The sequence below is a fragment of the Peromyscus maniculatus genome, chromosome 2 (assembly GCF_049852395.1).
Source record: "Peromyscus maniculatus bairdii isolate BWxNUB_F1_BW_parent chromosome 2, HU_Pman_BW_mat_3.1, whole genome shotgun sequence".
Taxonomy (NCBI): domain Eukaryota; kingdom Metazoa; phylum Chordata; class Mammalia; order Rodentia; family Cricetidae; genus Peromyscus; species Peromyscus maniculatus.
In genome coordinates, this window is record NC_134853.1 from 140872412 (window position 1) to 140882908 (window position 10497).

The window sequence follows — 10497 nt, forward strand, 5'->3', positions numbered from 1 at the left end:
GAGAGGAAGGGGGCTGTGTGCATAAGCAGGAGACTAGTTCTTCTTTGCAGACAGGGTTGGCTTATTAGGTTGTGTCTCAAGAGTCACAATGGGGTGCAGAGCACTGCTGTGTTCATGATGCTTTGCACTCTCTGTGGGTTGGGACAAATCACTGGATTTGAGATCGCAGAAAGTCACCTATTCAGTCTGCAAGAGCAGTTAGAGGTTATTAGCAACTGAGCATCTCTCTAGCTCACCTTCCAGACCCTCAGCCCTCTTTTTGTTTAAGACAGGGTCTCGGTGTGTAGCTCTAGCTGTGCAAGAACTCACTGAGTGGACCAGGCTGTCCTCAAACTCATGGATCAGCATGCCTCTGCCTCCCAAATTCTGTGATTAAAGCCTCTGTCACTCCACCCAGCTTCTCCAGCCACTGTGGAACCCCATTTGATCAGACTGTTCTTCAAGGTCTCCAGAAAATAGAGTATATATAGTTTTTTGAGAGACAGGGTTTCTCAGTGTAGTTTTGGTGCCTGTCCTGGATCTCACTCTGTAGACCAGGCTGGCCTCAAATTCACAGAGATCTGCCTCTCTCTGCCACGAATACCCAGCAAGAATAGTGTATTTCTAAACCTGAGTTGGAGTTACTGTTTTGTTGAGTCATTGTTTTATGTGTTCCAGGCTAGCCTCAAATTATCTAAGCAGCCAAGGCTAATCTTGGCTTCAGATCCTACTCTCTCCATCTCCTGAGGGCTGGAATTAAGGACACATGCCATCACACCAGTTTAAATGCTTCTTCTCTTTAATGACAAGTATTTATGGGTCACAGAATGGGACATTGCTTTAAACTACTGTGGCCCTTGGAAGAGTAGGTGGAGATATGGGACAAGATTGAGTGTGAACATGGGTGCCATGGCCCAGGTATGGAGGGCAGAGACAACTTTCTGGAGGTGGTGTCTCCTTCCAACAGGGATCTGACAGTCCAAGCCAGCTGGTCAGGCTTGCCTGGCAATCCCTTTTAATCCACTGAGCCATTTCACCAGACCAAAACTAACAAATGTTAAGCAGAGACGTAACTAAGCACAGAGATATTCATTCTCTTACTCTCTGCTTTTATAAATATTTATAATTTTCCCATAATAAAAGTTAAAGTAAGCAAAATTAATTATATACTATATATGTAATGTATATTAATGTATATATGCATTTCTGATTGTGTCCAGCCCCACCATCTTGAATATTAGACACATAATTTAAATTGCTTAAAAAACAGCCCAATTCGTCAGTCTATGAAACTGCCTGCCTAAACAAACACACGTGCCCTCTGTTCCTCCCCAGAGCTCCTGTCCTTGTCTTTAAAATGACAATACTATTCAGCCAGTTGCTCAAACTGGTAACTTGGAGTCATCCTTGACTCCTCTCTGTGGAGATGGTACAGCAGGTAAAGGCAGCTGCTGCCAAGTGTCACAACCTGAGTTCAGTGCCTGTGTACCTATGGGAGAAAGACACAACTGACTTCCTTAAATTGTCCTCTACCTCCACAGCACACCATGGCACAAGTGTGACCACACACAATACATAAATAAGTGTAATGGAAGTTAGTTTTAGGGCCTGGAGAGATGGCTTAGTAGTTGAGTGTGCACTGCTCTTCCAGAGGAGCCAAGTTAGGATCCCAACACCCACATCACTTGCTTCTCAGATTCCCGTACTTCAGCTTCAGGGGATCTGACTTAGTGTACAAATCAAACTATCATTTTTTGTCTTTAAATGAGTGAGTACTGGCCGTGATGGCACAAGCTTATAATCCAGTGTTCAGAAGGCTGATGAAGGAGTGTTGCGAGAGTTTGAAGCCAGCCTGGGCTACAAAGCAAGATTTATCTCAAAGAGAAAATAGAAATAAAAGTATCAGTTGGGTGTGGGTTAAAAAAGGGAACAATGGTATAATGAAGTGAAAGCAGGGGCTGGAGAGAAGGCTCCGCAGTTGAGAGCTGAGGTTCTTAAGATAGTCAAATTCCAGAGGTCTTCGGTTCGATTCCCAGCACTGACTTGGCAGCTCACAACTGTCTGTAACTCCACTTTCAGAGAATCAGACATTCTCTTAGAACTGCCTTACGAAAAACACCAATACACATGCAATAATAAAAACAAATTTTAAAAAAATGGAATTACCTTAATGTTTATCTGCCACAAAGTTAGATGCCTTTCAAGAGTGTTATTGGGCATCTCTTCCTGGAGAAATCAAAGGTGACTGTCAGCTCTGAAGGTCAGATTGGAATGTATCAAAAGTCATTTCACAGATTAAGCTATTTAATACACCATGGGACCCCAAACCACAGAGTTATGGATCTTGCTCCCCTAAGGAAGGATACAGACACAAATCTCTCATAGAATATAAATCAAGAGAGGCTGAGGGATGGCTCATCAGTGAAGTGCTTGTCATGAAAGTGTGAGCAACTGAGCCTGGATTCCAAGTTCCCTGGAAAAAAGACAAAAATCCAGGCAGAGCAGCAATCTGTGATATCAGATCTGGGGAGGTAGAGACAGGAGGATCTCCAGGGCTCCAACCAGCCAGTCTAGCATAATAATGAGCTCGAGGTTAACCAAGAGACATTTTCTTATGCTCCCTCTCCCTCTCCTCCTTCTCCTCCTCCTCTTCCTCATCATCATGGTGAGCATTATAATCCCAGCATCACCATCATGTTGCTCACCATGCACACACTAAATAAATAAACGTACTTTAAACACTTTAAACTAGAGGGCTGGAGAGATGGTTCATTATTTAAGTGTGTTTGTGCCCTTGCAGAGGACACAAGTTCAGTTCCTAGCAACCACATGGGTAGCACACAATCACCTGTAACTCCTGCTTGAGGTGATCTGATGCTCTCCTCTGGCTTCTATGGGCATTGCATGCAGATGTGCCTTGCGAATCTCCCCCCACATACATAATTAATAAACACATAATTAATAAAAAATAGATTTTTTGATATTATAAAATTTTAATGTAGAGAGCAAGTGAGGAAATCACCCAACATTGAACTCTAACCTTCACACTCACGCTCACATTCGTGCACACACACAGAGGAGCATGTTTACCCACTCACTCACACAACCACACATACACACACAAGCACTCAAGCCCAAAAGGAAAATTAATTAAATCCACATGCTTCCACAGGGACATCTTACAGGTAACTTCTTTTCATTTCTATAAGAGGATCCAAATCATTACAGTCAATTCACTGGAATAGAGGGAACATCAATTCTGTGTAAGTGCTGCCATGGAATAGAATGATACTTACAAGATGTAGACTCCCTTGGAAAATGTAACAGCAATGTAGCCTTGCTGAAATTTAGGATCCTTAGCAAGAAGCTAACACATTTTGGAAGTGGCATTCAAGTCGTTATTCTCCATATCCTAAAAAGGGAGCAGTGAGAAATCAAAGGTGGGACTGTTGGTAACTTGCATCTGCTCTAAGAGGAGAACTGACTTAAGTCTCAAGGAGGGTTTGAAAGAGAATGTCCCCACAGACTCAGATATTTAAACACATGGTCCCCAGGTGGTGTGCTGTTTGGGGATGATGTGGGAGGGGCAGCCTTGCTGTAGGAAGTCTATCACTGGGGTGGACTTTAAGTGCTCACAGCCTTGCCTCACTTCCAGGTTGCTCTCCCTGCTTCCTGTCTGCACTGGAAGCTGTGCTCTCTCACCTTCCCTCTCCTGATGCCATGCCTTTCTGCCATGATGAACTCTTATCCCTTTGGGGCCATAAGTCCATACAAACTCTGTGTAACTTGATTTTCATCACGGTGTTTTTCTCACAGCAACAGAAAAGTGACTCATACAGGGTGAGACCCACCCGTCTCCATCAGAGTCATGAGCAGGATGGCACATGTTTGCAATGCCAACACTCAGGGGGCTGGGGCAGGGAGATCAAGTTCCAGGGTAGTCTGGGCTACATAGCAAAATCATGCAGCCCTTCCCCCCTAAAAAAAAATAAAACAAAACCAGTGGGGTTATGGTCTGTAAGGCTAAGCATTCAAATAGAACTGTTTATCAAAGTCCTCAGCAAAGGGTTGAAGATTTAGCTCAGTGGTAGAGCGCTTGCCTAGCAAGTGCAAGGCCCTGGGTTCGGTCCTCAGCTCCAGTAATAAATAAATAAATAAATAAATAAATAAATAAATAAATAAATAAATAAATAAATAAATAAATGTTTGCTGGGTGGTGGTGGCACACGCCTTTAAACCCAGCACTCGGGAAGCAGAGCCAGACGGATCTTTGTGAGTTCGAGGCCAGCCTGGTCTACAGAGCGAGATCCAGGAAAGGCACAAAGCTACACAGAGAAACCCTGTCTCGAAAAACCAAAAAATAAACAAACAAACAAAGTCCTCAGCAAATGTCTCAGGGAACAAGCTGCCATGTTACCTCCTTCACATTCTTCCAAAGCTCCTGGGGTAAGAAGTGAATTCGAGCTGTTTCCACTTCAGCCATCATTTCATCTGTATCAAGGGGGTCCTCTAGCCAACAAAAGCAACGATGATGAAAATTCATGAAGCAAAACATTAAGTGCAGTAACCACAGAGGCCAGAAGAGGAGTTAGGTCCTCTGCAATTAAAGTTACAAACTGTTGTAAGCTGCCATATGGGTGCTGGGCACTGATTCCAGGTCCTCCAGTGCTCTTAACTACTGAGCAATCTATCCAGCCCCACCAACATCGAATTCTAAAATCCAGCATTGAATCACAATAAATAAAAAGAGACATTAACTTGGTATTTAAACACTGAAGAAAATATTAAAAGTCCTTGATTCTGGTAATTAAACCATTGTTTCTATTAGAGCATAAACACAGTATGAACAATCAAAGATCACAGTTCATAACATACAGTTGCCTGAAGTCTGAGCAGAGTGGTGAGGCAGCATTTGCTGGCACTCACGCAGGACAGCATGCACAACGCAAAGTGCATGTGTTTGGGGTTCAGAACCAAGGCTGCAGTGGAGCGGGAGATGCACACACTGCCAGAAGGACTCCATGCACTTCACCTTTGATATTGAACTAAAGTTTTATCATTGTAGGTTCAGAATACTCCTGCCACAATCTTCTCAACCGAGATTCAGTTACATAATCCCCCATGGGGTCTCATGCCACAGTATAAGAAGCTGGAAGCTTGTGGATGGGTTCAGGCTCCAGAAAAAAATGAGAATGTGTCTGAGTTCAACATTCAGAAGATATGAAGAATTCTTACAGCTTAACAAGACAAATAGTGAAATTAAGAAATAGTGTGTGGGCTGGGGCTAAAGCTCTAGGTGCCAGTGGTGGCCTAAGATGCACTCTACATGTGCCTGGCCTGGGCAGCTTTGGGGCAGCGCCAAGTACCTGGGTGCTCCTTCCTTGTTAGATGAATGAGCTAACATTGGTTTCCTTTTCTGGCAGGCAGAGGTGGAAGAAACACTCAAGAGACTTCAGAGCCAGAACCGAGTGCAGGGAATCATTGTGGTGAACACGGAAGACATTTCCATCAAGAGCACCGTGGACAATCCCACTACTACACAATGTACTAACCAAATGCACAACTTCATCTTGAAGGCAAGGAGCACTGTGCGTGAAATTGACCCCCAGAATGATCTAACCTTCCTTTGAATTCGCTTCAAGAAAAATGAAATTATGGTTGCACCAGATACAGACTATTTCCTGATTGGGATTCAGAATCCAACTGAATAACCGAATAAGCCACTGTCTTGGCTTCCTGTGTCTTTCCTTAACTTAAGGTCCCCCAGAATAATAATGCTAATCATGCCAGTGGGCACAGTGTGGTTGTCCGAGAGCCCATATAGACCATGCCATTGATCAGTGGTAGCTCTGCCCACCCCAACAAGGAGTGTGTCTGGTGATCCAGTCAGTTCTCATTTCCAGGCTTTGGAGGAAGAGCTTATGATAAGCCCACACACACCTCCCTTCTCACCCGCAGTTCATTTTATCACCCTTGGAAAGCCTGGTTTTGTTTGTTTGTTTGTTTGTTTTGTTTTGTTTTTCTTTAACTAAAAATAACTTTGAAGAAAAAAAAGAAAGAAACTGTGTGTGCGTGCGTGCGTGCGTGCGTGCATGTAGTGTGTGTGTGTGTGTGTGTGTGTGTGTGTGTGTGTGTGTGTGTGTGCGCGCGCGCGTGTATGTGTTGGGGTGGACTGAAGAGATGGTTGAGTGGTTAACTTATGTTACTCTTTTGCAGAGGCCCAAGCCCAGTACTAAGGTCTGGTGACTCACAAACACCTCTAACTCCAACTATGGGTTCAACTATTTCTTCTGTCCTCCGTGGGCACCTGCATACAAGAGATTCACATAAATACATACACATACATTTTAAAGTTGAAAGATTTTTTTTATTTTCTGTGTGTGAGTGCTTTGCCTACATGGATGTATGTGTACTCCCTGTGTGCCTGGTACCCAAAGAGTCAAGGAGAGGGGGGTGCATCCTCTGGAGCTGGAGGCACAGTCAGTTGTAAGCTTCCATGTGGGTGCTGGGAACCCAACCTGGGTCCTCTGCAAGAGCATCTAATGCTCTTGACTAGCCAGTTACCTCTACAGGTGGAATGAAAAAAATGTAACTAAATATGCATGGTGGTGGATGCCTTTCTTTCATATTCAGGAGGCAGAGGCATTCAAAATAAATAAATAGAGCCCTAGAAATAGCGCAGTGGTTAAGAGCACTGACTGACTGCTCCTCCCAGCATCCACATTGTAGCTCACAGCTGTCTGAAACAATTCCAGAGAATCTAAAACATTCCTCTGACCTCTGTGGGTACTGGATGTACATGGTTCACAGACAACCATACAAGCAAAACATTCATACATAAGAAATAAATAAATATATATAAATTTTAAGAACATCAAAATCTCAAAACAAACAAACAAACAAACCAAAAACATAAAGAAGGAAATGGGAAAGGATGAAAAGACATGTCTCCAAGAAGACAGAAATGACTACAGGACCATCAGTCTTTAATGAAATGCAAATAAAAGAATAAAGTTCTAATTCTGACCAGACAGACTTTGAGAACATAAAGAAATAGCCAAACTAATGGAAACACATGAACTATGAACCAATAGCTGAGGAGCCCCCAACTGGATCAGGCCCTCTGGATAAGTGAGAGAGCTGATTAGCTTGAACTGTTTGGGAGGCACCCAGGCAGTGGGACCAGGACCTGTCCTTAGTGCATGAGCTGGCTGTTTGGAACCTGGGGCCTATGCAGGAACACTTGACTCAGCCTGGGAGGAGGGGACTGGACCTGCCTGGACTGAATCTACCAGGTTGAACTGAATCCCCAGGGGAGTCTTTGCCCTGGAGGAGATGGGAATGCGGGGTGGGCTGGGGGGAAGGCTGGGGGGGTGGGAGGGGGGAGAACAAGGGAATCTGTGGCTGATATGTAAAATTAAATTAAATTATAAAATTAAAAAAAATTAAAGCTAAAAAGAAAATAGGAACACTTATCCGTTTTCAGTGGAAAAGTAACAATGCAACCCCTGTGGAAAAGTATGGAACTGCCTAAAAAGTAACTAAACATGTAATTATCCAATAACCCAGTAATTGTACTCCTACATTTATACACAAGAAAAATGTAAACATACATCGAGATAAAACCTTACACAAATGTTGACAGCAGGATTGTGGTGATAGCAAAGGTTAAAAACAGCCCAAATGTCCATTAATTACTGTATGAATAACCTGTGGTTCAGTCACACACTGGAATACTATTCACCCATGAATAGGAATGAAGCCCAGAACGCATGCTACAACCTCAAAGCATGTTTCTTACAATAACCCCACATAAAAAAATAAATTATCCACACCTTCACCAGTTGTGTCCAGAATAAGAAACCCCACGGCACAGAGAATAGGGGGAGGTTATCAGCAGTGAGAGGAGGGGGAGGAAACAATGACTTCACCCATGAGGAGGTTTGCCTGGTGCTCACAGTTCTGAAACTAGAGAGAAGCTGTGGTTGCCTCAGCTGGTGAACAGGCTCAAGGCCACCGAATTGGGCACTGAAAACGGTGAAGCTGATGTCCCATGAATTTCCCCTCAGCAGGAACAGATAAAAGAACACTTCCTGTGTAGCTCTGTCTGTCAGGTGCTAACAAGCTGCAGAAGGCCATGTGAGGCTGGAGAAGTAGCTCCCGCTGATAGAGCACTTTCCCAGCATGCACCAGGCCCTAGGCAGGACCGCAGGAATGTATAAACTGGGCAAGGGGGCACTCATATGGTCCCAGTACTTCGCAGGCAGAGGCAAGAGGATTAGAAGTCAAGGTTATTCTCGGCTGCTCATCACATTAATAAAAACAACAAAGGAGGAGGCAGCTGTGCTGACACAAATCTGTAATCTCATTACTCAGAAGACTGAAGCAGGAGGATTGCCAGGACCAAGGCACACACAAGCAAAGGCTAAAGTGAAAACCAACTCCTCTGCTTCTCAGATCCTGACAGAGTGACCTGTGCTGCTTTACAAACAATCAGAGCTTAAAGAGCCTGCACCCCAAATGGACACCTGGTGTGACAGGAGTCACTGTGGACAAATAGTGAGCTGCCTACCTTGTCACTCAAACAAGTACACAGAGGGAAAAATGAAGGGGGGCAGGTAACTGTTCTCAACTGTGGTGAAAGTGCCCCACTCCTGCTGGGTGCAATTCTCTCTCTCAGAACCAGCCTGCTGTGTCTCTGTCCACAGAGTCTGTTCTTCATTAAAACTCTAATGTCAGTTCTGCTCTGGTGAATCTTTACCCTGCTCCGCAGACATTCCAGAACAACACAGCTCTGCTCAGTGACAGCCTGAGTGCTGGAGAGGGCAGCATCCATCTCACATCCTCTGTGAGCCTGGCTCCAGCCCTGGGGTCTGAAGCAGCCTTGCAAGAGCTGTCCGTATTCACTGACTAACTCCTCTCTGTGGTTTTCTTTAACTCATTCCAAAAAGATCAATCTCTAACTGTTTCTGTCAAGATGGATACAGATCTTGAGATGGCTAGTTCAAATATCAGTTCTCAGGCTGCTCCTGATGGACCTGCCCACCTGTGGTCCATTGACCTGCTCTCTTCCTATTTCACTGGTGTGGGGTTTTGGTGATGTGTGTTGTTGTTTATTTGTCAGTTTCTGAGGTGGGGTATCACTCCAGAGTGTGCAGGAACTCACTAGAATCTCACTAGTGATTAGATGAACTTGCAGTCATCTACCTTCCTTGGCCTCCCCAGCCTTGGGACCCCATGGGGGCATGTTCCTTCTTCAGGGAATATTTTTTTCCACTGGGATCAAGGACACTGAACTCTCCTGACCTCCCACCACCCTTCAGGATGTTCCCTCGTGTCTCTCTCTCTGGGCTGTGCACTTTTTGTAACCCCACAACTTGGAAAGTTCAAGGTTACCTTTGGGACCATGGACTTGAGGCTCCTGTACTCCCTGCAAAGACAAGAGAATCATGAAAGATTTGAGGCTAGCCTGGACTACATAGTGAGCTCCAAGACAGATATAGCTACAGAGGAAGACCCTGTCTTAAAATAAATACTGAAACAAAATAAAATAGAGAGAAAGAAAAAGGAAAAAAGGTCATCCTTGGCTACATATCAAATATGGGATAATTGGGCTACAGGAGACACTTTCTTCAAAAATCAAATAAGTCAGGCATAGTAAGACACGAATGTTTCCTAGCACTTGGGCAGTAGAGACAAGAACAGGAGATCAAGGGTATCCCTGGTTACATAGAAAGTTCTAGGCTTCATGCACTATATGGAATTAAAGAAGCCAGTACACAAGGCTGCATGGTGCTGGAGTGGGTAAAGACACCTGCTGCCAAGACAATGACCTGAGTTCCATCCCTGGGACCCACGTAGGAGAAGGAGAGAACAGCACTCCACCCAGCCCTGTACTGGGTGTCTCTCAGTGTCTCTTTCAAGCTTCCTCCACAGAGCTCTGACAGCTGGATGTTCCTCCTCAGTCTCACCACAAGCTTTTCTGTCAGGCAAATCACCACAGGCCTCTGCTGGGTCTGCCTGTCTACCCAAACCTAAAAGTACACTGTTTTCCCTGCTCTCCAGTCTGCCTGGGTTTCCTCAATGAGACTCCACCTAACCGACTTTTCCCTAGCACAAGCTCTGTCTCTGACCTCACAGATGCCTTAAACTTCCCCAACTTGCATTCCTTGTTCTTTCTGGAGCCCAAATCTGCAGGCCATTGTCCTCCTACAGCTCATGCACTCTGCTGCTCTCATTCCCATCCCCGGCCCCTCACAGCTGTCAAGTACACAGAACCTCTCAACAGCTGTCTGGAATCTTCTCCACTTCCCCTCTGGGGGACACCTCTCTACCCAGACTGCCCTCTCCTCTGAATCCCTACTTTGCATCTCATCCTCCTTCTAAAACCCCTCCTTCAATTCATTTGGGAAAATCTAGCCTGGACCTGGCATGGTGGTGCTCGCCTTTAATCCCAGCAATGGGAGACAAAGGTAGGTGGATTTCTGAGTTCCTAGCTAACCTTGGCTATAGAGAAAC

General features: G+C 44.8%; 1 pseudogene; it reads left to right on the plus strand.

The window, feature by feature from the left end:
- Positions 1-879: 879 nt before the first annotated feature.
- Positions 880-5714, plus strand: LOC102910186 (dynein light chain roadblock-type 1-like; annotated as a pseudogene).
- Positions 5715-10497: the final 4783 nt, after the last annotated feature.